The sequence below is a fragment of the Lepidothrix coronata genome, unplaced genomic scaffold (assembly GCF_001604755.1).
Source record: "Lepidothrix coronata isolate B3197 unplaced genomic scaffold, Lepidothrix_coronata-1.0 Scaffold175, whole genome shotgun sequence".
Classification (NCBI taxonomy): Eukaryota; Metazoa; Chordata; class Aves; order Passeriformes; family Pipridae; genus Lepidothrix; species Lepidothrix coronata.
The window spans coordinates 940,003-946,276 of NW_016690355.1; the positions used below are offsets into that span (position 1 = coordinate 940,003).

Sequence of the window (6,274 nt, forward strand, 5' to 3'; positions counted from 1 at the left end):
AGATACAGCTGAAATTTGTGATCAGAACCCAAAATTCTGTTACCTGTGTTTTTCCTCAAACACCACAGCCCATGCCTGAGCAAGGGGGAATGACTACTGCAGAGCTGTAGCCTGGGTTGCAGTTCTCCCAAGCAGACAACACTCACATCCACTTAGCCATCCAGAGTAAGGTATCAAAATGTAAGAGACATGAGAATGAGACTGCTCAAGAAGTACAGAGTATATTTTTTGTAATATGAGGCAATTTATATGTAAAACATCTGTAATCGAAAAAAAGAGCACCTTAAATACAATATTCAAAATTCAGCAATAAAAATCCTGTATCTGGCAATGATAAATCAGCACATTAAAAACATGTCATGCAGAAAGCAGATGCTCTTTGTGGGGGAAACAAGGTTTGTAATGTGGAGCTAAAACAGTGGTGACACAAACAGGATCAGTCACGCACAGTTTGTCCGTGTCCCAGCAGTGCCAGGATGGGAGCTGAGGAGGTGCAGGAATACTTCACACTGCAGTGTGTTGCTATGGACACCATGACTTCTTCACTGGGGCTGCCAGGACTGTGGGTTTACAGGGTTGGACCCCATACTGTTCCTAAAATAATGGGAGCTTCTTGCTGGTCAAGTTGCAAATTCTGCCAAGTTGGCTCTAATAAGAATAGTCCAGTAATTTCTTTCTTCTTTGTGTTCCAGGACCCAAATCACTTCATTTTCAAATGGTTGAAAATAATTTGTAAACTAATCAAGCCTTACCATACACACCAGTATGAAAATTACTTACACGTCCTTGGTCTTTTGGATGCCCTTTTCCTGCACTTGATCTCTACACAGATGATCAGAAGCAGCTTTTTCTGTAACCCAAGGACAGGTAAACTAAGAAGATCTCTCAAAATAGAAAATATAAGCAGTTCCCTTAGACAAAAAGTACCCCAAAAATGCACAAAAGAGAGTGGAATAATGCACATCATACAGCCACAAACTCAGCCTGAAATGAACTTTAGGCAGCTGTGCAGGAACTGAGACATTTCAGTCATACAATGCAAAGAACAGGGTCACAAGCAAACTTTCATGGGAATTAGACCTTCATATATCTTATCGTGTCTGTGCTTGATTAGAGCAATGGGCTGAAGCACAAGCTTTCCTGGTATTGTCTTCTCTCTCTCTTTTTTTTTTTCTTTTGTAGTTAAATCTATTTCCAAAGATTTAAGATGGAAGGTTTAGATGCTGGAAACCACCTATGCCATCAAGCAGTCTCAGTCACAGAAGACTCAAACATGTAATAAACACAGTGTGCAATTTAACAGGATTATCAGAAACTAATAGTTAAGCTTTTGTTTTGCTAAATGTTCACCCATCCTTTGTCAAGTATTTCTAATTACCAGGATTTTAATGGTAATGTTTAACAGCCCCAGAACTCCAGGGTCTTTTAATATCTGCCACAACAGAGTTTTCAATTATCGTAATTCTTTCCTTAATTTCTGTCATCATAATTATCCTTCATTACAGCAACATTCTTAGATCTGACTCATCAAAGTGAAATTTTTCGTTGTTTCACTTGACTTGCAACTCATACTGGGATTTAACCTCTCAGTCATTTCACCCTATATCTTCAATGAACAGAAAAAATTCACTTTTCTGGTTTGCCACGTGTTCCAGTTGCTGTATCAGTGTAGGGGACACACCGTCAAAACTAAGTGAAAGGTTGAGTATGTATTACAATTTATTACAATTTATACAATTCTTACAATAATAACAGGAACAGTACAGGTTAGAAATCTCTAATATTTTCAACAGTCACTCACATCACAGCATGGCTGACCTTCATAAACCTAGCACATAACAAAAAAGTATTTGTAGTAGATAACAGCTATCTCTCTGATAATTCACCTATCTTAGAAGAGCAATCCATTTGATATGCTATTAATTACATTAAAAAATACTGTGATACCAGTAAGCTACAGATCTTAATTTATTTAAATTTCTTATATGCAATTCATTTTCAAAGTACCTCAATGTTTTCACTTGAAAAATGTGATCAGCCTACAAAAAAATTTAGATGTTCTCAGTCTCTGATCCTGTAGCCTGCACAGGCTCTGTGTGACCTCAGTTTGATGGCAAAGCAGGATGGAGTCTGTCTTCCTTGAAAATTGGCTTTCAAGCCCACTGAAACAGGTCACTGCAACCAGTGGGACGCCGCTGCATCGAGTCATTCCCCACCTCACCCTGCACTTATTGAAGTCAGTTTTATTGCTGATTTTGTGGGAACAGACTCCAGCTCTCCATCTCTTTGTCAGTGTGCTTTCAAAGTCCCTTCTGCAGTGCTTCACCCAAGTCAAGAACTCAATTTCACAAATTCAGATCAGGAAGACTGCAAAACAAATATAGCTGTGACAAGAAAATAATGATAAAGTATAAGGTGCTGTCTATTACTTCAAGTACTTCTGTGATATTTGCGCTCTTAAGTCTGTGTAGCAGCCTCAGCCTAGAAGGTTTCTGAATTCAAACTAGAATATAAGAAACACTACATATAAGGTTTTGATAGAGCAAAATAACTGGCAATCTCACTATCTTTAATAGAGAAAAATAACTGGCAGTCTCACTGTCCTCTTCTATAATTTCCCTGCAGGATGCTGTGTGGTGTAAGGGATTAAGCAAGCCCTAGTAGCCAAGTGAACATTGGAGTAGCTGTGGAACTTTGGACCAGTCACTTGACCTTCTTCTGCTTCATTCAAGCAAGCTGGAAAATTAGAGGCAGCACAGAGCCAGAATGAAAACTGGACATCGCTTATAGCAGTATTTTCTGGAAAGGTAAATTGCAAACCATAATTTTGTAACAGGCAGTTTTGTTCAGCGCTGTAATGTTTGTGGTACATGCAAGCAGCAGTTCTATATATACACAGAGTGCAATATAAATTTATGAAATTTATAGATGCATGCCTTTGGTTTTTGGCTGTGTGCTATGCACTAAAGAGATCTTCTTGCAACTGCCTAATATCTACAGATCATAAAAGTGTAGTCCATACTCAATTGCTAATTAATCTAAGACCTTCTCTTTACATTTTTATTAATTTTAATGCAGCTGGTTGGTGGGCGAAAGACATGATTTATATGAAGTCTGCACTTAGCTCGTTGCAAGAGGCTTAAGCTCTCAGCTGTAACATAACAGGGGAGGAGGCTGGGAAACTTATTTTTTTTCTCTTGTCTGCATGCTTGCTCTTGGTAATCCAGTTTTGACTGCACAGTCTCGCCAGGAGGGGATAGAATCATCCCTGTTCTTGGTCATTACTGGTCTTGGTGATCATCCTGGTCATTTTTGTCATTTCTGCTTTTGGTCATCATCCTGTTTCAAGCAAGCTGGAGTAGATGATCTTCAGATGTTCCTTCAACTGACATTTCTAGACTCTCCTGGTCCTGCCTGCTCAGGGGTATAAAATCAGCTTAGGTGTGATGGCATCATCCCTGAGAATAGGCAACAGCTGTTCCTCAGGTGCTTTATTAAACTATTTAGGAGGTTGTCTTGGGGACCTGGAGTTCACTTAAGTGAACTGTCTAGATTAAAGTAAATTGATGTCCATGAAAGGGTAAGTAAATGCATGTGCTTGAACTTACTTGCTTGTTTTCACACAGTCCCAATGTGACTGCTCCTTACCTCCATAAGCTTAAGAAAGGTCATGACTCAACTGTTGCCCATTTAAAATCTTCAGGAAATTATCAGCTAGCTTAGATAATGAAATGAGAAAATGTCATTTGCATCTAGCTGGTCTTTGGACCAGCTTTGTGCTGGAACTCTTGCAATGTAGAGGAATGTGTAATTAAAAATTATCTTACTATGCTTTAAAAATATTTACTGAAAATGCTTTTACTCACACAATGTTACCTTTTCCTCTCCAACTTGGGTTTCTAGTGAAAACATGTTGAAATCCAGGGATGATCAAAAGAAGCAGCATAAAGTAATGTCCAAACCTAAAGTAAATTTGTAAGCAAGTTATATCTGTCCTGGATGCCTTAACTCATGCTAAGCATTGCAACACAATCCTCTGGTTATAGACCATCTTCCCAACACCTTCTGCATGATGGAAGCAAAAAACCATCATTCTTTTCTTTACCTCTACTTGAAGCAGAATCAGTGGCTGGTAAAAGCTTGAGCCCTGTATGGGGAAAGTGTCTAAGCTCGTGCTCAGAGTCAGCTGCGTTGGGAAACTGCTGAATTGCAGGAGTCCTTCACAGCTGGAATTTCTGTTTCATCTGGTGGAACTGAATCAGTGCACTTTATCCAAGCAGTAATCTAAGCCCCTAGAGGCAGGCAAATTCTACCAGAGAATCAAAATTTGGCTCTGTGTGGAGAGTTGACTCTGGCTTGAGTTACCTTTATGAACACAAGTGCATATTTCAATCTCTGCAAGCACATATGGTATTGGTCGGCAATTAAGCATCCCTTGACAAGGTTATTTGTCTTCAGAGTCAACAAATACAGTATGATCAACCTTTGAGTAGGTAAAGAACAAATATATTAAAGTTCCTTATCTAAAATTATTTACTTTAACACTCACAGAATTGTAATCACACCATAATTTAATAAAATAACATTGAGAGACCCAACCAAATATCAACAAGGCATTTTTTCCATCTTTTGACTGCAATAACTTACAGGCCAAGCATAAAACCACTAAAGACAATGGAAAACATTATTCCTTTTCCCTTTTTTTATTACCACAAGATTGTTTTGCCTTTTGTTACCTCAGTGTCTTGTCTAGTCTAGTCTCCAGTGTTCCTGACTATGAGACTTCTGAAATAACTTAGCAATAAAATAGACACTGCTGCAAAAATTTTCTATTTGCTATATATTGACATTTGTCAGACATTTCACTCTTCTTTTATTAATAAGATGTGCATAACTGTAAACCTTAACCAATTTCTTCTTTGCAGGGCTTTTTTATTAAATACAGTGAAAACAAAGATTTTTTTCAATGTCATACTACAGTTAACATTTGGTTATGATCAAGATTGATAAAATTTAACTAGTTGCATTTACAACCTTTGAACTAATGTCCTGGCTAATAAATCATATTTTTTGTGTCCTTTTTCTCCCATTTCTGTCATTGATAAGAAGTGGCTACTCTGCAGTACTAGCAATTGAATCTGTTATTCTTAGGCATGTTTTCAAATGGAGCTGTAATAAACAAATATTTTCAAAGGAGCTTTCCTTAATAAAATATTAAATGTATTTTTGCAAATTAAACCATATATTAAGACAATCATGATAAAGACAAATATGCCAACAGTCACAGGCTAGCCAGTCCTGCCCTTGACTGACTGAGGGAAAGTTTTGCTGCTTTGGTAAATATTAAGAGTAGAGTTTGAAAAACACTAATTAATGTGCACAGCCCCTACTGATGCTCAGAAAGACATGACTTTCAAGGTCACTCAGCCATTTTTAATTATTTCACCCTTAGTCTTTACCAGGATACTCACATCACTATGGTATTCTAGGGAAAAAATGATGTGTCATGTATTAAGAACTACTCTAATGACTGAAAAATCCTGATCCATCTTATTTAACTATTTTAAACCTTTCATTAGAAGAGATTTGCCTGACATTTGAACAAGGGGATCCAAATATTCCTTGGATGCTGCTCCCTGCATAGATGTGGAGAAAAAACTGCGTAGTTCCCTCTGATAATTAATGCAAAACAGCTAATCTTCTCTGACTCCAAAATGCCTTTGCCTGGGCACAAATTGAACTGTCACTGGAAAAAAAATCATAAATAAAATATGGTTTAAGTATATGTAGCAAATAACATATATAATGCAAGAACAGAGTGAATGACTGCTCATAGAAGAGAAGCGCTGTTGTTATGATCAAAATCAGGGTAAAAATGAGTGTCCCAGAATGGATTCCTTATTGGATGTAAAAAACACTACCTGTCCTTCCCCGGGAAACAGTAGATTACTTGTTTGTTTTTAAGGGAAAAAGCCAAAAGGCAATAAAGAGGAATCATACAAACTGCCAGCAGTGCAAACAGTGAGAGCTGGGCACGTACATCACATAATGCCTTGTAAGCTGACAACTGAAACTGATAAACACCACCAGATCATACCTCTGTCCTCCCACTGCTCATCCTAGTACTGCCTAAGAAAAAACAGTCGAGTTATAAGAACACAGAAATTACTGTGCTGAAGCAGTGGAGAGTCAGTGATTGAGGGAAACACTGAGCTAAAAGTAGGATTTCACAAAGAAGAATTATTTTTACTGTAATTATCATAAGAAGAAAAAT

The 6,274-nt window shown here is 37.7% G+C and overlaps 1 long non-coding RNA gene across 1 annotated transcript; it reads right to left on the reverse strand.

Moving 5' to 3' along the window:
* Positions 1 to 224: 224 nt before the first annotated feature.
* LOC108504779 lies at positions 225 to 3,760 on the reverse strand. Its single transcript, XR_001877244.1, has 2 exons — positions 3,609 to 3,760; positions 225 to 2,384 (listed from the first exon to the last, which is right to left on the reverse strand). It is a non-coding gene; the product is annotated as an uncharacterized LOC108504779 (long non-coding RNA).
* Positions 3,761 to 6,274: the final 2,514 nt, after the last annotated feature.